At 40.7% G+C, this 22969-nt stretch overlaps 1 protein-coding gene across 3 annotated transcripts in view; it reads left to right on the top strand.

Annotated features, from left to right (window-relative positions):
• Window positions 1-22969, top strand: part of LOC136714846 (ERI1 exoribonuclease 3) — an 81288-nt gene that overhangs the window by 44333 nt on the left and 13986 nt on the right. The gene's annotated exons all lie outside the window — the stretch shown is intronic.

Genomic DNA, 22969 nt, shown 5'->3' with positions numbered 1-22969 from the left:
CCTAGAAACATGCCAACTTTCAACATGTCTTTCTTTTTATACAAACTGTAAAACAGAATAGAAAACAATAGAAAAAAAGACTGCATTTTACATTGATTTGAAGCTACAAAGCAGTCTGATCTTTTGCAGTATGATAACACAACTCAGAAGAGTGGTCGACAGGCATAGCTCTGCTTTTGGTCCATGGGCACATTGGCGCCAGGCTTACTCCCCTGATTTGGAGTCGTGGAGCATCGTGAGTCTCCAGGCCCAGCAATAGCTCTCACACAGCCTGCCAATGTCTCGAGCCCCCGCTTCGCTGTGTGGGACTTCATAAGAATAAGATAATTAGGATATCTTAGTGGCGTGACCCATTGGCAGTGTCCTCGGATTAGTTTTTTAGTTAAAGACATCTGCATGTACAGACTTGACTCAACCCCCCTGATGCACTGTACACTCTCCTGTCTCCCATCAAAAGCGCGGCCGACATAATGACAAGGAAATCGGAGGAGAGATCAACACGGGTCGAATTAACACTCACAGGAATGGCTGTTCCCAGGCTGACCCTGCTTGATCCGTAGCGAGCGCCTGTGCTAGCGACATTATGCAAATGACTTTCTGCCCAAAGACATGACCGGATGGGATAATGGTGTGTGTATGTGTGTCTCTCTGTGTGCAAGGGAAAGGCGGGGGTGGGGGGGGGGGGGGAGGCTGATAGACAACCAAGATAAGGTGATGTACCAGGATTCATTTGTGCTTCTGCATAAGGATTAGGAGGAGAAAGGCTAGAGATGGGAGATAATTGAACCCCATTTAAAGGTTTTCTCTTGGACTCTCTCTCTCTCCCTCTCTCTCTTTTTTAATTTGTACGTGTGTCCTGCATCCCCCCCCCTCCCCCCCCCCCCACACACACACACACACACACACACACACCCCCCTTCTTGTTCGTCAATACACGCAAGTCATTAGCAGACCGACAGCCGGTTCAAGGTTAGAAACAAAGTCGCTGGAGAAAAGATAAAGGCTTGGGTAATAACACAATAATGGAAAGCTCAAATTAAAATAACAGTTGAGTCAGAAAAAAAAATGGTCGAGATGGTACTTTTAATGAGAAGAATATGGGCGATAGTTAGTAAAGGGGAGTTTTTTTTTTTTTTTTGTCCGTTTTGTCTTTTTTTAACTTTTTTTATTTTTTTTGCTCTGTCCTTTTGAAGAGCATGCATCGCTCAGGTCTACAACCCTGGGATGAAAGTAGAGGTGAAAGTTTAAATATAGTTAGAGAAAAGAAGGGGTTGCTTTTTGAATATGAATTAGCCCAATTCGTCTGGCTTTGCACTTTTTCGATAGCAGTTATGGATTGATGCTGCAATTGCCCTACGCCCAGTTTATGTTTGACAGTGCAAGTTAAAGCATTTACTTAAAGTAATTTTCAGCTGTTTATGGTGATGACTGGTGTTAGTGGGACTGACCTTGCCTGGTGGTGTGGATTAAATACCCCTCCTGATATAGACACGTGCCTTCTGACTGGTCCGTATTATCATCCCTTTGAAGTAGAGCCTTTGTTTAAAATTTCTGGCACAATTTGGGTACATTGGGGCCAGCTTGAACTTGTAATTCCTCCATATGAATAAAACAACATTGTTCTCAGTTCCAGTTAAATTGCTCAATCTTAATCTACCGTATCACATATATTTATATGAAAAAGTAATTTATTTATGTTGTTATTGTGGTTCCCGATGTTCTTGAAAAATACCTGATTTAACAAATACATCCTACAAATTGCTTATATATGCAACAAACACTTCTTTATGGAGTCAAATGGTGCCAAACCAGTCACTCATCTTTACACACACATTTAGAATCTGAAACACCGCCAACACTGTCAGATGGGCACATCTCCTACCGAGTCTAGTGGGTTCCCAGACAACAACTGTAAAACTTCTCATTCAACGGCAACACAGAGCAATCCCAGCCAATGTTGGCTGGTGGCACAGCCCTTGTTCATACCTGTGATATCTAGCCTCTTGGGGTTATCACACACTTGCCTATTACAGGTTCCAAGAAGAATCTGCCTAGAATTTGTCTGTTAAGAAAGTAGACAAAAAGTTGGAGATGCCCTGATTTTCCTGTGATCTAAGCAGCCAGTGCCCTGTAGGTAGTCCTTCTCATGGTGACACCTCCCCTGGAGTGGAACTGAAGACACAGTGCCTGTGGGAGCAAAAGTTGAGCCCCCTAAGAGGTTAACATGAGTCTCTTCTCAAATCTAAGTGGCTGATCCCATTTAGGCTAATTTCCTAGAGTGTAGACAGGGAGTTGAGCTGTAGAGTAGAGCTACTTTAGCAAGAAGTGCTTGGTAAAGTAGGTCTAGCTCATTAACATGCCTTCTGCAGTGAAGGGGCTGCCATTTGAGTTGATGAAGCACTGCTACATTGCTTCTTCTACATTTCCTGCAGCGATATCTCTATTATGCTTTGGATAACTTCAGTGGCCCTCAAATAATTTATTTCTGCTAATTCTGCTCCGTCCTGTCAGCAGTGAGGAAATCCTGCTCCCTGTTATTCCGGTGCATCTGTGGTATAACTACACCAAACATCTTTATTCATCCAGATAGAACTGTAGTCATAAATAGTCATGAATAACCCAGTGATAATCCCATCATTATTTGATGCTGCTAGCACATTTCATAGCTATTGTTAATGCCTTTGGTATTTTAACCATGAATTGTCCATGATGTTCAGATGTTTTTTAGTTTTTTTCTGGGAGTACATCCCGCCTAGGGGCATTGCCCTAGGGGATGCCCTACTGTGTGTGGATGATGTTCTGGGGGCAGGCTCTAGGGTAAATCTCACCCCAGCTCACCTCTGCTCTTTGTGTAGGGTGGCCCTCGTTCTACAAGGACAACTGTTATCTCGCAGGACCAGCACTAGGACAAGCCTCTGAGGCAAAATGTTTTCACACAAAAATAAGCATGTTGCTCTGCCACCTGTGTGACACACGTATTTATTATCAGTGTCCTTCCTTGTTTTTTTATCTTTTCAGTTTCATGCTGTATTCAGCAGGTGATTGTCTTGAACTGTGGTCATGATGAAACACAACTTGCATAGCACTCATTATGGGAATTTAAATTAAAAGAGGCATGAAAAATAAGCATAACTGGAAAAAAAATACTTGCTATGATGCATTCTGGAGAGATTGAATGGGAGCTGGACATATTTGGTCAATGGAAACATCACTGTGCCTCATACCTTAGTGGGCACTGCATGTCTACTACAAATATCCCGAGGAAATAAGACCTCTGTGACTTTCTCTGTGTGATTATAAGGAGCCTGTTTTTCAGTTTTGTCTGTATCCTTGGATTATCTAGACTTAATATGTAAACCTGCAGATATATTTGGCTTATGACAGACAGTTGTTATGATGTTTGCTTTTCTTTTTTTATTTACCAGATAAAAAAAAAAAAAAAAAAAAGCACGTCTTGGTAGCTTTGGACCAAACTTGTTTCAAGTGACATAGCTGGCCAAGCTTTTTTTTTTCCCTTAATGAGAAGTTGACGGCTGGAGCTAGTTAGCACAGGGGAGTTTTCCCTGCATTTCGAAGCGACAGAGAAACGAGGTTGATTTAAGGTGTGGGTGAGAGGTCAGCCCAATTATGTCCAGGGAGAGTGTGCCTCCTCACTCTTTGATATCCCAGTTGTAAGCTTTGAGCTGGGTGTTAGGGCTGAGGGAGACTGCGCTCACTAAGGGGGTGTTAATTGGAGCATGTTGTTTTGGTTGGGAGATGATCTGTCCAGGGCAATTTCCTTAATTGTTGTGAATACATTACCTGTCTAATTGCTGAAGTTCAGATTTTCATTTTTTTTACTGCTGGATTCTGTGTCTTTGCCTGAAGTTAACTTGTGCAGTGCAGCAGATTGAGTATGTGCCTTTATCACATGAAAACAGAGAAGACATTGCATTACTTATGCATTACTTATCCTGATTCCATAAAATATGTAATTTAATAAAATTGTGAATTAATGCATTTGTATAGCAAATTGGTTATTATTCGTATTTTTTTTGTTTTGTTTGTTTTTTACAATGAAAATGCTTTATCGGTTTCCTAACACAATAGTTCTTTATAATTTTGTTTTAACTGAGCAGCCGGCAGATGAATATGGATCTAAGTGAACATTGTTAGGCAAGGGAGTGAAAATGATAGCTTTGAAAACAGCCATGTCCTGTCTGTGTGGCAGCCTGAGATGTCTCCTACTTGCACCCATGCATGACAGAACAGGAGACAAGCGGGGAGACAAATGTTATCTCATTTCTTAAGTAATTAGTTACCTCCCCATGCGGCCGGCGTGATTGTGAATGAGCTGTAATGTTTAATTACTGGCTAAACAGGGGCTGGGATTTTCTAATGGTTGGAGTGACAGCACTGAGCACAGTGTCTCTGGGATGAGATGAAGCTGTCAGCTGCACAGGTTTCCTGTCTCCTAGCAGGGGGCTTAAACAGGAAACACCCCCCCAGGGTCATCAGAGGGTTGAGCACACACTGCCAGGGACAATTCTATTCAATATATGAAGACCTCTCTGAATTGAAAACAATGCAGTGAATATGAGTTTTCACTAATACATTGAAATTCAGCAGTATTCCAGAGGTTTCGGAAACACAGAGAAGAATACACACGTATCCATATTCCAGATTTGCAGTAGTATGCTTTACCACTGTGTTTTTTTCCCACTCTGATAAAAATAAGTTATTTTTCAGTGTGCCTGTATAGCGTACCACATACGTCAATTCCTATGGAGTAAAGAATAATTCCTCGTCAGATATACAAAATAATCCCAAAGCTGAAGTATTGAATAGCTGTTTGAATTAGACAGACATATAACAGTTTTCTGTATGTCATAAAATGTCTTCTTTATTGGCTTACTGTGACTCTGAGTATAGTCCTGTTTAATACAGTACTAAGACTAAGTCTCAAGGGTTTTGACATACTCCTCCTGTGAAGACTGGGCAGGATCAATTCTTGTCAGAAATGTGCGTATTTAAACTCTGCAGCATGCAAGTTGTTCAGGGAAATCTGAATTTAGCAATTTCATGTAGTGGTTGTCGAGTGACTGCGCTACTGTTTTATTGTGTTTTCCTTGTCATTAGATTTCACTCAATTCCTAAAATACCAGTAATCTTATTTTTCCTTTGCTTTCAATGAAAGAACACTGTGTGAATTTTAAATTGGTCTTTTGTGGCTATTCAGTAAGTAACCTTCATTATGTTTTGAATATCATAGGAGTCTTGGGACGAGTAATTCCTTCCCCTGAAAAGAGCCAGGGAGCGGAGAGAGGGGCTTCATTGCTGTTTCGTATTCACCTTTGTGTCTTTCTTTTCTGTTGAGAATAGTTCTTCATTGCCAACTTATGTTTTTATTCATTGCAGTAATTTATTTTTATTTTTATATATTTATTTTTATAAAGTGAATTTGCTGCAGGAGAGGAGCGCTGCTGGAGAGATCTATTGTGTTCCCTGTTGGGGAGCTGTAAATAGCAGCCACTGAAAATGTAAATCTCCATTTCCTTGTGTGACTCTTTAAAATGCCTCCCATTTATAGAAATGATTACCTCTCCTGCATATTATTCATCTCAGTGCAGAACAAGGCTTTTTTCTGCAGGTTTATTTATTTATTTATTTGTTATTTTTTATGCTATGTAAAAGTTATTGTGTGTTTTACAGCAAGTGCAAACCGCAAGTTAAAAACCCAGGCAATTAGTCAGTGTGTGTGCAGCCAAACCAAGTGCAAGTTACAGTGGACTGGTTTTCTCCTGTGCCTGTACAATATTGATGGCCTTCAGACTGCTGCAGAATACAGGACCCCCCCAATGGTCCAGTGAGTGCCCCCCCCCCAGTCCACATCATCTTATGTGGCTAAGATATCAAAACCTCACCTGGTAGATTCCATCTAGGTTTGGTGGATTAAAGGGTGCATTTCAAAGCTCTGTGGATTTCTCAAGGGAAAAAAAAGAAAAACTGTTTTCGTTTTCCTTGGCATAAGATATTTCACTTTCTTTGTTTATTCTCCCTTTAAGAAGCTATAACAGAATAAGAAACTAAACAGGAGACCTGGATTGTCAGAGAAAACAAACAAACAAACAAAAAACATCTTCATCCTAACAATGCTATATTCCCATCCAGTTATTCATTAACTTGCTTACAAGCACGGTAGTGCAGCGTGGTACTGTACCAAGTGCTCCGCCGCCCCAGCCAGGGCTGCTCGAAAGTGGATGAACTCGACCATGTCAGATACACAGTTACTAAAAAGAAAAGGAAAATTGCGAGATGTCCAGAAATCGATAGTGAATTAGCCAGTGCAGTGGCTCTGGAGTCGGGTTCACTGGTGCGTTGATCCTCAGAGGGCGAGGGCGCTGGGGTTACATCACGGCTCAGTCAGACCGCCCGGGCAGATACAAGCGCAGATCTGTGAGTGCAGGTGCACCGTTTCATACTGAACAGTTCTTAAGTGTATTTTTTGTTTGTTGTGAAGAGCAAACGCTGTACCCCACACTCACTCCTGTGATGAGCCGTGGTCTATGCGAATTTCACAGTCCAAAGACTGATTGTGCTGCACGTTTCAACCATACTTTATCCTTCACCTTACCCACCATGAAATAAATACATTAAAAATGCATACATACATAAAATATATAAATCTGTGTGATACAATTTATATACTAAGTGAAACAGTCTCTTTGTTACAGTTGATACATTGTATAGGGAGGGACAGGGGTTTTGGTATGCTCATAGCTCATAGCTAATTTTTAGTGGTCAGCTTGTAAACAGAGCTTGGAGGAGTAAATGCTCAGAGATCTTGGATTAACGGACTCCTTCCTGTCTCTTACGCCAAAGCAATCTGGAGAAACGAGAACCTGAGACCCAAAGAAGCCTCTCTCCCCCCACCCACCCCCCCCCCCCCCACCGTGAATGAGCAAACCAAGGCGCTCCACTGGGCGATTCCCATTGTTCATCACTGCTCCACGATCTGCACGCTGAGCAGCCTGATGGATATATCAATTCACCAGGCCGACACGATGATGAACACAACGCCTAAAGACACTGAGGGAACGGCCACCGTGGCAGCTCTCTCTGCGGTGTATCCCCTTTCACACTGTCCCAGCCCCTCCCATCCGTCACACCGCCCCCCCACTCCACACCTCCTTACTTATTCATCACATTTACTTATTTATTCACTCCCTGTTTGTTTATTTGTGTATTCGACAAGAAAAATAGAAGGATATAAAAACACTTACACAAGAAGGATCTGATTTGTTTTAAAGCAGTGTCCTCGGGGAACACATCACACACGACAACACGGTTTGAATCATGCGACACAATTATGCGTTATTACCTTACACAGGAAGAATAATTAAAGCATGAATTCAGATGACAGTTTTGTAAATAAAAGGCTCTGACAACTGCAAGTTGTATTCAAATGACATAGTTACAATGCTGAAGTACACTATTAACTGAAGAAATCTATAGCGACCCACTCAGCAGTGGTGTTCAGTGGTACAAGAGTATTTGTAAGGAAATGGCACACTGGGAGACCAAAGAACAATTATTTAATTTATTTTCCTATAAAAAATAAGGTTAGTTTTATCTGACGTAGAGATGGATTTTCAAAACAGTTGTGTTGTGTGATGTGTGTATTATTTTATTTATTCAAGTGGCCATCCTATGACTCTGGTCCTTAAATTACATTCAACACTTAAAGAAGACTGTGTGTCTCTTTCCATGGGGTTAATTAATCCTTTGTTATGTCTGTGCTGCTAATTTAGACTCCATAGAAAATAATAAACTCAGTAAATACACTCTAGAAACCATTTTTATTAGAGAGATTTAATTGGAAAAATGTTGATTTTAAAATGTTTCTGTTAAATATCCTCTTTTTACATTGGTTTATTACTATTTCTCTCAATATAATGTACAATAAATTAATAGACTAATACATGTTGGCACAGCGTGTGAGATTTATCGTTAGAATTGTGTCTATTTCAGTAAACAAAAGCTTTGGATCTGAAGTCCAACACATACCGCCGACTACATCCAGAGAACCGCAAACATGTCCGGGTGTTTTCAGAGGAGAAGCTATCGGTTCAGTCAGCACCTTGGACAGCAGCATGTTCTTCCCACGGGCTGCATCCACCGCCATTGCGACTTTAAAACACAAACTGCTGCCAAGTATTTGCAGAGCAGCATTTTAATATAAAACAGAATTCTCTCAACACATAAATAGCACACAGTCTGATGACACGGCGGAGCGAAAACTTTCAGAGCAGGTACCTTTCAAAGTTTGAATTGAGATGCCACTCTCAGTAAACACAACTAATACAAGTTTGGGATTTTGTGTTCTCCTTCTTTTTGTTTGTTTTTGTAACTTCCGACGGTGCAGATGCTAAGTTTATGCCTTCCCTTCATGTGTTCCTCAAGTTGGTTAGTCTTTCTCAGGCACACAACACAGAGGGAGATGACAGCTCCTCTCAAGCCAGTGTTTCCTGTAGTTATAGAGGAGACTGCAGTGCAGTTAAAAAAATAAATAAAATGCAAGTGTAACTCAATAAAGGGGATGTGTCGCCGTGACAGATGTATACTCCAAGAGATTATTTATAACAGACTATGTTAAACAGCAAGGGTTTGTTCTGTATACTTTTTCCTTTAAAAAATGACTCCAGTAAATCTTCTCTGCGGGAAGTGATAAATAAGGGACCTGGAGCTGCTTTTTTTGTGTGTTTCGTTTTTTCATTATTGTTGTTCTTCTTTACCCCCCCCCCCTTTCTGTCTTCAGCTCAAACGGTAGAAGTTAGTAAGTGTCTTGGAACGGCTGACTGAGAGTACTAGTTTTAATTTTACCTTGAGGGGGTTCAAGCATTCTCTCTGGTTTCCGGAACAACAAATATTTGTCCTCATTATTAATTAAAGGCAGGAGAAAGAAAGGGAGGTTAATCGACAACATCTTCCAAACACGACCCCGTGTGATTTACGGCCCTGGTTGCAGGCGGGCCCCAGCAAAGCGCGTCAAACCTCTACCTGTTAGCTATTCATAAACAAAAGCTGCTAAATAATGAATAGGCCCAGCTCTACTGCTGCCCAGGCGCTGTTTAAATTAATAGGGATTAGGAAAGTAACCCTGTAGAGTGCATGTGGGGATTTTTATTTATGTGTTGATTTATTTATTTATTTATTATTGGATTGTCTTTGATGAAATATTTACACGGGCAGGGAAAGGGATGCTGGTTGGGGGCGCCGGTGCCACGCAGGAGCCGGGACTACGGCTATCCATCACGCCGGGGCAACGCTGATTAAACGGCCACTCTCAAAGGCCTGGAATTTAAAGAGACACTGGCTGTATTTTAACTGTGTCCACGTGAAGGAAACTCAATAGAGTTGTGCAGGCAGCCCTCTGGAGGTTTTATTGAGTGAGGGGGTTTGTGCTTCAAAGAATGGGGTGAAGAATGCCCCTGTTATTTAATATCTAGTTCCCCTTAGGTATATACTCCTTTTTACTTGTTTGTTTCTCCAAGGAAACTTCTATTAAGGATCTGTTTCCTTGCAGATTATTACATTTTTAATCAAGTTTGAAGAAAGTGCTGTTGAAGTATCGTTCTCACCGCCATGTAGTGCACACAGAACTGAAGAAACACAATGATCCTGTTCGAACTGTGAAAAAAGCTAAAAAAAAAAACTGTATACACGTATTGTATGTACTATGCACAAAAGTTTAAAAGTGACCATTGTCTTTTATTCTCATTGTCTGAGTTGTCACAACACTGAATTTCCATTTTTGTCTTGGGGAAAATTTCCGACTGTTGCTATAACCGGTTTAAGAAAAACATTCAATATATACACTAATTTAAATCTAATATTCTTTTATATGTGTATGGCTTGAAATGGACAACGTGAAATACATTTTGGTATACGTTTAATAACATCAAAAGCTGTTAATATTCCTAATAATAACAATTCACCTCTTTTTAGGTTTCAGGCATTTAGTTTGAACGATTTGGCTTCTTTACACACCAGTTAGCTTCAGCAGGAACCTGGCCCTCAGACAGTCCAGCAGGAACACCTTAAGTCACCTTCATGATGAACATTTAATGACACCTGGCAATGAACTGATTTTTCTTGACCAAATCCTGTTTTGAGGGAATATCTGTCAAATGTGTTAAAATCATCCGCGGTGTGATCTAATGGTTGCATCGCAAGGTCTGCAGCCTGCAGTGGTTGCTTTGTATACCAGCTTGACCAGTGTCACCTCAGGGAGACAGCTGTGCATCTGGGGAAAACACGAGACCCCATCACTCTTAATCTCCCTCTCGTGAGCACACAGGCACAAAGACCAACATACGTGGCTGTGAAGAGCTCACACGTGCACCTAATTTTCTCCTAAATGAGAGGCTTTTCCACATTTCTATTTTGAAGAGTTATTCTTATTTAATATTATTCAATATTTTTTAAATGGACAAATGGATCAGATGATAGTCTTAGAAAAAAAGCCAGTCTTAAAAGTACACTTGTTCAGCACACGTTTAAACGTATATAATAGGTTAGGTCTTACCTTATCAAAGTGGACAAAGGAAGTACATTTTATCACTTCAGAATCGACTATTGACCATTTTGTGGTGATTTGGGGTGATGTCCTTCTCATAGTTGTTTGAGATAGAGGACTGTAGGCCTCAGTAGGGAATATCCCCCGCAGTCCCCAATTAAGGACCATCAAACTGACCAAACCTTTAATATCGACACAACGTTCGCTGTCACATGGAATAGTGACAGCTCGAACGAATATTGTGCTCTAGGCTTTCCTTTCACCTCTGCTGACATTTAACTAAGAACCTAGTGTATTTTAGCTGTCTGTTTGAGACACTCACCATTGGTTGTGTGTGTGTGTGTGTGTTTATGCGTGTGTGTGTGAGTATCAGGGGGTGGGGAGGGATTAGAAACAGGGGACTTTGTAACAAGGGAGGGGTCAAGGACCTGCTTACCAGTACATCATCATCTCCATCTTATCAGTGCTGTAATAATTTGACGATAAAATAAAATAAATAATAAAAAAAAAAATCATAATCCCAGGTCTTGAAATTGGAAACATGTGTATGAGGGTTAGAGATTGGATGGAGGTGGATGATGCCCTAGGGCCTCTGTTGTGTGCAGGAGAGAGAGGGAGGGCGAGAGAAAGAGTGAAAATGTCCTTCTGTTTGACATATTGCACAGTATGTCGCTCCTCTTTTACGGTTCTGCAATCTTTAGCATTTCACAGAAGGGTCTCCGAGTGCAGGTTAACTAGTAGCCAGGGGCTAAAAGAATTCAGTGTGACAAATGGGAGACTCAATTGGAAAGGGGAAGGGGGGTGAGAGAGGAGAGGCGAATAGAGAGGGCTGATCAGTGATCTGTCCTGTAGCCCTGGATAGAGCAAAATAAATCTCTCCAGTGGCAGCAGTTTGCAGGACAGTAACACGGTCATAGTCTCAGAGCAAAGTTCCACAGCTTTAGATAACAGGCCGGCCAGTGGATTGGGCTTCACCCGAACAGCTGGTCCGTGTGGCGCTGCTCCTGCCACCTAGAATACCTTTGAAGCCTCTTTTTATCATGGTGGCTGTTAATGTGGTTTGTATTCCATATTAAGTTTGCCATCCCAGTAAATTCTGTTAATGTGTGGCTCTTTTAATGACATAGATGTGAGAGTTTGAAGCCTGATCTGCCCGGAGCCAAGCCCTCATTATAGATCAATCTTCTGCCTGTAAATCTTTGTTGTGTTTATTAAAGATATTAATAATGTTAGTTACATTGTATTATTGGGATATTTGTTAACTGCTTGGAAGTTTGTGTTCCAGAAGTTGACTGGCAATATTACGGCTTCAGAGTTTTTTTTTTGCTGTGAGTTTTCTGAAATCTGTTAAGGGTATTAAACTGGCAGTAAGTAATTTAAACTTTTTTTCAAATCTTTTTTCTTTAAGATCTCTACCCCCTATACACCATACTGCTTGTCCCATCTCAACAGCTCTAATCATACTCATACAAGTCTTCAGATAATTTGTATTTATTATTCTTTATACGTTTAATAGTTTGACCTTAATCCAAGTTTCATGCTGAATATTACACAATGTTACAAAATATTAAGTGGTTTCGTAAAACATAGGATATAGCAAATTTATTAATTAAACATTGTTAATGAGAGATATATAACAAATGAGTTGAAGGATTATAACACACTGAAATAAAGTGAGTTGAGAAAAAGGCTCTGATTGTATCTTCCGTAATGAGTATTGTCAGTGCTTGAGAGTCAAAGCAGAAGAATAGTTGATGGGCTCTACAAGTAAGTGTTAAGGATGTGCCAAAAGTTTGACAGAGATGGTGCTGGTATCTGGTCCCTGTAGGAAGATGCTATTTTGTCTCTCCATTGTGGCAGGGTTTGCCAAGAATTTTCACAAAGTGGGCAAATAGTTCTTCTCATATTTGTAAATGTGTAAAACCCTATGTATATCATATCCATAATTCAGATTGCCTCCACACTGATACCAGCCACATCTGAACCCTGTTCCCATTGGGTGCCTGTGTCGCTCATGTGAAGTTTTCTAAGATTCCTTCAATCTCATTTTTCAGCATCGCCCCCCCACCCGTCTGCTCCCTCCTACCTCTTGTTTCACAAATGCATTTGTTCAATACCTCCAGCAAACAGATTAGGGGGGCCTTATCAGAGACAGGGAGTACGTGATAATGGTTTTCACCAAATCCCCTTGCTGTCACAGATTAAAACGCCGCGGCTGGAGAGTATTAGCAATCTTTTTTTTCTTTTTTTTTCCTTCTTTTCTCTTTTTTGTCTCATCATGCCATCGGATTTCTCAGCCAATCTATTGTAGCAGGCCCGCTAAAGATACAAGGAGAAGTCAGTTCCAATCTGATAGGCGATTGGTTTTTTTCTCCCCATCGCTGATCCCTGTTCCCGCCATCGATCGCAGTTTCGCCTCGCTGCTCGTCACCTTGCTCTGCCGTTGTGCTCTTCGGTGTATGTGTGTGACTGCGTGTGTGTGTGAGAGTGCTGGGGGGGGGCTAGCAGAGTTCCTTTAAACTTGATACAAAGTGATTGATCTCTGGGTCTCAGAGAACAAAGGCAGACAAGCAGACCTGAAGAGAGGCACAATCCACTTGTAAGGAGCTACAAAGGTTCAATTACAGAGGTTACCTTTTTTGTTATTTGATCTCCTTTCATGCTTCTTATGAATGCCACAACCCGAAGCCAACAATTTAACGGGTCTCTGCACACAATGCTGTTGCAGCCGGTAAACTGTTTTTCACTTAGAGCTGGAAGTCCTGGCTGACTACCAATGCTGTTTCTTTTGCGGTTACAGTGCACGATAAATTTGTTTACTTTATAAAATCTGATTTTGGACAGGTGTGGGTAGTTTAAGTCGCATACAGGTTTACCACAGTCTTCTGCTGCACTGCTGCGCTTCTGTGGCTTGTAGTATCTCCAGGAGCAGTTTCCCCATGAACTCTGTTTCCTTTACGTCTAGTCCTACCTGTCTTACCCATGGGTCACTACTGCACTTTCCTCCCATACACTCCATATTTGAATCGGTGTCAGTCATGCAGGTGGAGGAGGATAGAATACATTGTAATATCAACCAGTGCTTTGGAGCCAGAAATAAGCTTTCTGACTTCATCAGGTGAATGAATGCTTTACAAATAATCTAACCACCTTGAGTGAGAGACGCAGAGAGGACAGACAAACATGGTAATGGATACAATCTTGGGGATTTAGCCCCAGAGTTGTGGTGAGTAGTAAACGGGGGTTGAAAGCGGCTGAGGTGAGCAGATGGTAGCGGCAGCCCTTTGATGGCTTGATTGGAGTTTGACATTAGGTGACATTGCGTCGCCTCCCAGACGCACATTTACCTCCAGATTGGTTTGCAGGTTGGCAGATCACAGCTCACCGAAGGTCTGAGCTCCTCGTCTGTGTGTTTTTTTTTTTTTTTTTTTTCTGTGAGGCTGGCTAGTTAATGAGTCCTTCTCATCTCTGGATGAATATATTGGCCCTGTCGCTGGAAGGAATTTATTGTCAGTAAATAGGACTCAATATTCAAAGAAGGTGTGCAATGAGATATACATATTTAATGAGCTGAAATGAAACACATGAGGAAGGAAAGATTTGAGACCCCACATTTGTTCCCTTTTTTGGCGTGGTGTGTGTGTGTGCATGTGCGTGTGTATTTCCCCCCTCTCATGTCATTTGCTGTTTTTATAGACTATTTCTCACAAAGCGCCAAATGTCAGAGCTGTTGTTAATCCTTGTACAGCAGAACTAATGAAGCCTCACTCGGTGGCGGCACTCAAAGGCCTTGTGACAGGGCACCAGGAACTCTTTAAGGAGAGAACTGCTGTCTTAAGAAGTCTGCGGGTCCCCAAAGAGTCGTTAGCCAGCTTGTTTTTATCTGTTGTGAAGATTATTATATTGGTTAGCCGTTTAGCAATGCATGCTCCTTCCTAATGAAGCTCGTTCCTCTGGCTGGTGCGGTCTAGTGAAGATATTTATAATTCTGCAGGGTAGTGCTTTAATCATGCGCTGTCGTTTACAAACAGGCTCGGTTTCCATGCTGAGTCCGTGCAAGTAAATATATTTTTACTGTAAGTGATAGACTTTCATCCCTCTTACAAGTTTCTGTGAAGACCCCTGTCCCCAAGCCGTCAAGGGGAAAGAGGATTATTTAAAATCTGGTGTGGAAAAGCAAGCAAATCTTGTTGGACAGACCCTCAGCTTTTTTCCGCAGTTCTTCATTTTAGCAATCTTATATACAAATATGTAGAATACCAAAAGGCACCATCTTCAGTGCAGTTACATGTAAAACATTGTCTACGTAGGAAAGATTCTCTCAAAATAAATATTAAAAAGAAAAGAAAAGTTTTTTTATTTCAGGAATGGAACATTTAACTTTACAATTACTAGCAACCAGAATAATGTATATATGTGTGTGTGTGTGTGTGTATATATATATATATATATATATATATATATATATATATATATATATATATATATCTGTGTGTGAAGTTTTGTGTTTTTCATGTGTAAGAACTGAACAGGCGTGGGCTTAGCTAAAAGTAGGACAATGTGTTTGTTTTGACACAGATAGCTTGTTACAAATCTAAAGACTTCTCTCCAGATTCACAAGAGCAGAGTCTGTGCTGGTCCTTTGAAGGCCAGGGAGACAATGTTCTAGGAGAATGTCGGCACAGCCAGAGCAGTTTCGTTGTTAGATGCGCTGGACTGTGGAGAGGTTGCTGTGCGGACCTGAAAGCTTCTGTACCTCATCTGTTGTGCAGTACACGTAATAAAAGGTATCATTCCCCCCATTTTTCTTGTGGATTCATACAGTAGGAAATGGTCAAATGCCTCAGTGTTGATGTACATTTCTCAATTGTCAGTGCAGCAGTTACACTATAAGATTGATAGATAAGGGTCTGTTTGCTGTTCCCAAAATAAAATAATGAAAAAAACTGGCCTTTTCATTTATTGCCTATCACAGACATCCTACCTGCGGAATAACTCCAGCGCTGAGCAGGCAAGTGACCACAGACTGCAGGCTTCTATACAAAGTACCACTGCGATCATTATTTTAACTATTACGGTATTTGAATGGCTAATTATGTGATCAGTTTATAATATTTTTTGCATCAAGGTCACACAATTTTATATATTGAAACATCTCTTATTTTGGTGATGACAGGACATGAAAAACAGTCAATTTTGACACTATACTATCCGCATCAAAATCTGCTTAAAAAAATTAAATGCAAACACTGAAGATGATTAAATGAGATGAATACAAGTGAAAAAGAGATCTTGTATTTAAGGTTCTTTTTGCATATTTTGTGCTCTTCTTTTTTGTTTTGTGTTTTTTTTCTGTCAGATATCTCCTATTATTAGGCTTATAGTCTGTCCTGCAGGGCACAGTTCGATACATTATAAAGCGAGGCTGATGGTGCATTAAAGGTAACATTTTACATGTTTCTGAAGAGAAAAAGATGGACAAGAACATTTCTATTTTTTAAATTATTGATTTATAACTTTTTTTTCTAAATGCCATTACCATAATTTAATTTAATGTTTGCACCGACCAAGAAGGAACCGCCCAAAATACGAGTGTCTGTGAAGACAGAGAAATGGCAGTAGCCCCATTTTGCCATTCCTGCCGAGCACCAGCCTCTCTCTGTCATTTCGCCATTATTATGAATAGTGAGCATAATGCATCGCCGTATGAATAGGATTGTCCGCCTGATTGTGATGTATAGTTTTTCATTACCGCTCCCCTGCCCCTGCCATTCGGCATGTGGAAAATTCTATTTATCCCCTAATTTGTAAAAATTCCCTCCCTATCTGATACCAATCAGGGGGCTGTAATTGTCTGTGCAGACCTGACGGCCGCACGCTGATGAAGAGCTATGTGTGAGTGTGGCTGATGAGACTGGCCAGGCCAACTGCCCCGCTACCCGGCCAGCCTGCGCACGCTCCCTGCTCTGGGCTGCAATTAATAACCATTTGCAAATGGCAGACGAATAATAATCCCGGCCTGCACCATGTGAGCCCCTGACCACCTATGTACCTACTGTAATTTGCATCGGGGAGGGGAAGGGGACGGAGGGAGGAGGGCCCGCATGATCTAGTCTAGTAAGGCAAGATAAATAGATGAATAAAACAAATGAGTTCACATCGCCCGTGTCCCAGATTGCTTAATTAGTTGAATTACCATAGTTATTCACGCTTTACTGAATCATCTTAAGGTTTTTAAGAATTTAAAACGTATATATTTTTTCCGCCTCATTTATGGTTTGTGTTTATTAATTTATTTAATTTCCGTGTTAGCATCCGTTAAGATAACAGTCCGTGCACAAAGAGGAGAGACTAAAGGACAAGCACTGTGGCAAATTGCTAAATTAGTCCGTTATTCATGCTCTAATGAATCATTTTGAGGTTTTTAAGGTAAAAGCAATAAAAATGTTTGGGAACCTCGATTGTTTTGTATTGCCCTCCTTTCTTCCTTAGGTTCTCCCCAACTCATTTGAGTTTTAATATGCACATGCCTAATTTCAGGGAATATTGAGAGATCTGTTTTACATGTTAACTCAATTATTTTGATTTATGATGCAACCTTATGCAGATATTGCTAAATTATTTCTTGATTTGAAGACCACCACCCCCATCCTAAAACATATTGCACTTTTTTGTGGTCTTTGTTGTTAACTAGTTTAGTATTATATTAGCTCCTTTTAACTGGACGGCTTTCTTGACAAACACTTTATGCAGATCAGCCCCCACTTGTATGCTAGCGGTGGGGATAATGGATGTCTAATTGACTCATTTCGATGCTTTTTGCCTACAGGAGGGCCTTGCATTAAATGTTTGATTGCCTTAATTTCCAAACACATCATTAGGTCCATCTCGGCCCCTCTTAATAAGGACTTTATGAGGCTTTTTTAAAAGTCTCTGGCTCTTATCTCCCCAATTCCTAACCATAATTAAGTCAAATATTTAAAAATATGGTAATGCAGACTTGTTTGAATAAGTGTTCTCTATTTCCATAATTTCATTATTACGTAAAACACACTAATTATTTGAAAGTATTCACATTGCTAGGGAGCGATGTTCAGCTAATAAAGATGAAAGTGGCCTTTAGAGCACGGCTGGGTGTGATGGCCCCTCCAGTAGTTACTGAGAAAGTTTCTCATACAGAATGAGGGCAGAAGTGGCTCCTGTAAATTCACTCTCGGTCTTCTCATCTGGTTTGACATGAAATAGTGGACGAGGTCAGAAGGACATTATCACCCATTGCTGGCCTGCTTGGACTCTGAATCTTGTTTAGATTTTTTTATTAAATTCCAGTGCCAAAGGATGTATTTTATTGTTTTGCAACTGTGGTATTGTTTGTTCACATGGGCAGTTTAACAGGGATTCTTCCAAAGGTCCTAGAGGTCACGATAACTGGGAAAGACTGATGAGTCGAAGCAGGTTTCATCCAGTAGGTCTTGCAGAGGGCACTGATATCACTGAGTCTTGCCTTCATCATCAATTAGATATTCCATAACGTTCTTCACAAGCTACTAAAATTTGCTGGGAGAAAAACAGCAAAGATTGATCAGCATTTCTGCATCGAGATGTGCTCTACAATTGTCCAAAACCACAATGGCTTTGGTATCTTCAGGTTAGCCTCGATTAGCATGGAAGCATATTTTTTATTTAGCAAGTCGCATCATGAGCAAACCAGTCTTGCCAAATTTCTTGAGTTAGCCATGCGTTTTTGCTGTATTTATGCATCACTGGTAAATGCTTAAAAGTTACAGTTCATAGTAGGAAATCAGTCAATTGAAATAAATTAATGAAGCATTTCACATGACTGGGAATACATATATGCAACTGATGGTCACAGATACCTTAAAAGTCAGTATCTGGTTCTGCCTCATGCAGAACAACACATCTCCATCAGGCCTGCGGAATGTTGCCCACTCCTTTTTTAATGGCTGTCCGAAGGTGATATTCATGGGAACTGGAAGACTCTGTCGTACACGTCGATCCAGAGCATCCCAAACATGCTCAATGGCTGATGTATCTGGTGAGTATGCACGCCATGGAAGAACTGGGACATTTTCAGCTTCCAGGAATTGTCTACAGATTCCCTGGCAACAGCTCTGGTGGACATTCCTGCAGTCAGCACACCAATTGCATACTCCCTCAAAACTGAGACATCTGTGCCATTGGATTGTGTGACAAAACTGAACATTGTAGTGTGGCCTTTTATTGTCCCCAACACAAGGTGCACCTGTGTAATGATCACGCTGTTTAATCAGCTTCTTGATCCACACCTGGCAGGTGGATGGATTATCTTGGCAAAGGAGAAATGCTCATTAACAGGGATGTAAACAAATTTGTGATCAAAATTTGAGAGAAATAAGCTTTTTGTGTGTCTGGAAAATGTCTGGGATCTTTCATTTCAGCTCATGAAACATGAGACCAACACTTAACATGTTGCATTTATATTTATGTTCAGTTTATTTTAATGTGCAAGGATGAACAGACTTTCCGATGACTAGAGGTTTGAGCTTGAATCCTGTGGCATTTCCACACAGCATCACAGAGACGTGATCTTTGGTTACCTTAAATCCTGTCTCCTGCTTTTCATCTTCTGTGGCTCACGTAGTTTGAGGCAGGTAATGCTAGAAGAGGCTAGTCTCTTCTGCATTAAATATTTCTTTCGCAGTCAAGTTGCGTTCCTGAACATGTTTTTGAAAAGTTGAAGCATACTGTTTAGAGCTTTCTTCAACAGCCGAACACTTTTATTTAGTTACTGCAAGCTTCCGAATCATGTGTATATCCTTGAATCTACTGAGCCAACCAACAGAGAATTCACAAGGCTTCTTAATTTCCATCTGCTCAGAAAACTGTTTTACCTTCTTTATTATTGGAGGTTCAGAGAGCGGCCATGCCTTCATTGAGGTGTTGTTTGAACCACTCCAACACTACATTGTCGAACGATTAATTGTTTACCTTATGTATTTTCTTTTCAAACCTGCTTTAATGGACTGGGTTTCACTGTAGAACTTCATTATTTGCTCCTTCCTAGCCTTTAAGTCTTATGAAGTGGTGGATTTGATGCTGTATTCTCTGATGGGTTTGCTTGCTGCTTCATATTCTTCCAAATGACGTAGTATTTACATTTTCTTGCAATCTGAAAAGTGAAACTCGTTTCTTTCTTAGTAGGCAATGATGAGGAGGTAAAATTCAGAGTATTTTTTGCAGGCCATGGGAAATAAATATTTTGATTTATTGAACAGGGAAATGTATGGTTGGTGGGGACGCACCACAGCATGCGTAACACTCAGTTTACAACCCAGTCACTTTAATTACGTATAATGGCATTTCCGGTAAAATGGTAATACGTAAATTCTGGATGTTAGTGTGTGTGTGGTATGTTTGTGTGTATATGTACACTCACCTAAAGGATTATTAGGAACACCATACTAATACTGTGTTTGACCCCCTTTCGCCTTCAGAACTGCCTTAATTCTACGTGGCATTGATTCAACAAGGTGCTGAAAGCATTCTTTAGAAATGTTGGCCCATATTGATAGGATAGCATCTTGCAGTTGATGGAGATTTGTGGGATGCACATCCAGGGCACGAAGCTCCCGTTCCACCACATCCCAAAGATGCTCTATTGGGTTGAGATCTGGTGACTGTGGGGGCCAGTTTAGTACAGTGAACTCATTGTCATGTTCAAGAAACCAATTTGAAATGATTCGACCTTTGTGACATGGTGCATTATCCTGCTGGAAGTAGCCATCAGAGGATGGGTACATGGTGGTCATAAAGGGATGGACATGGTCAGAAACAATGCTCAGGTAGGCCGTGGCATTTAAACGATGCCCAATTGGCACTAAGGGGCCTAAAGTGTGCCAAGAAAACATCCCCCACACCATTACACCACCACCACCAGCCTGCACAGTGGTAACAAGGCATGATGGATCCATGTTCTCATTCTGTTTACGCCAAATTCTGACTCTACCATCTGAATGTCTCAACAGAAATCGAGACTCATCAGACCAGGCAACATTTTTCCAGTCTTCAACTGTCCAATTTTGGTGAGCTTGTGCAAACTGTAGCCTCTTTTTCCTATTTGTAGTGGAGATGAGTGGTACCCGGTGGGGTCTTCTGCTGTTGTAGCCCATCCGCCTCAAGGTTGTACGTGTTGTGGCTTCACAAATGCTTTGCTGCATACCTCGGTTGTAACGAGTGGTTATTTCAGTCAAAGTTGCTCTTCTATCAGCTTGAATCAGTCGGCCCATTCTCCTCTGACCTCTAGCATCAACAAGGCATTTTCGCCCACAGGACTGCCGCATACTGGATGTTTTTCCCTTTTCACACCATTCTTTGTAAACCCTAGAAATGGTTGTGCGTGAAAATCCCAGTAACTGAGCAGATTGTGAAATACTCAGACCGGCCCGTCTGGCACCAACAACCATGCCACGCTCAAAATTGCATAAATCACCTTTCTTTCCCATTCAGACATTCAGTTTGGAGTTCAGGAGATTGTCTTGACCAGGACCACACCCCTAAATGCATTGAAGCAACTGCCATGTGATTGGTTGGTTAGATAATTGCATTAATGAGAAATTGAACAGGTGTTCCTAATAATCCTTTAGGTGAGTGTATAACTATGTGTGTGTATGTGTATGAATTTGTATACTTATATTTACCTTTGTAACCAGTTATAGTACAACTTCGGGTCAGAACAGTTTTTAAAGTTTTTGAAAAAAATATGTGATTCTTGAGTTATTTTGACAGCAATACAACAGAAATCACTCCTAAAAATATTTTTTCTCTATTTTAAATCAAGATCTTTATGGACCGTGGGACATAAGATAACGAGACATACAATAAAAACATTTTACTTTTGCATTCATGGGTATTTATTTTTTGATTGTTAAATGAGGACTGTGGACGGTGAGTAGGCGGCAGCCCTGTGAATTCTTGAACAATTAAAACCTTTACATATTACTGTAAATGTGCGGAACTTACTGGCATTTTCAGTAACTATCAAGCCCAACCTTGCTGCCTGAGAAACGCACTGATTCACAAAGATTAGGAAGTTCCTGTATGTTTTTATTTTACAAGGAAAGCTTTATAAAAGCATGAGTAATCTTATTGCTGTCTTGGACTGTGAAAATCACTTTCAGCCAATGGTGAATTAAATATTTTTGTGGTTGTTTTTTAAACAGCATTCTAATTAATCTGCAGCTCATATAGGTGGTGTCAAAAACAGAAGTGAATTTCAATTCCTGGAACTCCTTATAGCCACACATTTCTATACAGATTAATATGTGTTTTATTAAATCCTCTGTATGTAATACAACAAGACAGCCTAAGCTCATAAGACAAGCTCATGACAATCATCTTAAAGATTTTTTTGAAATGCAGCACCTTTTATTTATTTGTTTCACAAAAGGAAGTGAAAGTTGTACTTTTTTGTTATCCAAAGTACATAATTCATTACTGGACCAGTAAGATTGCTTTTTCCCCTTTGCCTCCTTGTAGAATGATTGTATTATGATTTGACTTCATTGTACAGAGTTTAGGAGTCTTCTGTATTCAGTTATAAAGAAATATGCATATGGTGCCAATAGATGAGGCAAGGTGGAGGACTACCAACAAATCCAACACTACAAAGAAAGTCTGTGTGTTGTGCAGACATACTCAAGTAGGACTACCTTCTTGCACATACCTCACAATGGACAAGTTGGTCTCTTAAGTGCTGGACCTCAGCAGACAGGACAGTTATATATTACTGGATGAGACTGGTGCTCAGTATATTGAAACGTGTTGGCGCACACTGATCAAGTAGACCAAGCCAGTTGGCGCTCAAGATGAAAGGAAATCACCTTTCCTCTACCCTGAATTAAGGATTAAAACACAAAAGCTCATTCCAAAGGAAGCAGGTGCTCTCTGCTTTCTGTCATCAGCACAGGACAGTCCTCTATTACTAATCAGCTGCTAATCAGGCAGATGTATCCTGCCTGCGGCTCCAGGTCAGAGTTTCAGTCTGTCAGATTCGTACACACAGGTGGCAGCCTGGACTCCCTGCTCCCTGACAGAGGGGGCGGCGGGAATATCGTCAGAGGAAGTAGAAGGAAATGCAGAAGTTCCCTCATCTGTTTTCTTCATAACTCTTTTACTGCATGAAATGCCTTACTTTTCTGTTGATAAGGTGTATCTGCAACACTTATTGAGATGTGTTTTTTAAGATGAGAAGTTTGGGAAAATGTGCACATGGATGTCCACTGGGCTCAAGCATTGTGTAGTTACTCCAGCTCAGTCTTCAGTATAATCATCTGTGAGATACTTGGTGAAAGCCATGATGATTCTCTGGCACTGCTAGTGTTGTGAATGTGAGACCACCATGGGGCCTGCTGG

Source organism: Amia ocellicauda, chromosome 19 (genome assembly GCF_036373705.1).
Source record: "Amia ocellicauda isolate fAmiCal2 chromosome 19, fAmiCal2.hap1, whole genome shotgun sequence".
In the NCBI taxonomy this organism is placed as follows: domain Eukaryota; kingdom Metazoa; phylum Chordata; class Actinopteri; order Amiiformes; family Amiidae; genus Amia; species Amia ocellicauda.
Note: the sequence above shows the minus strand (reverse complement) of the source record. Positions and strands in the feature narration are given on the sequence as shown.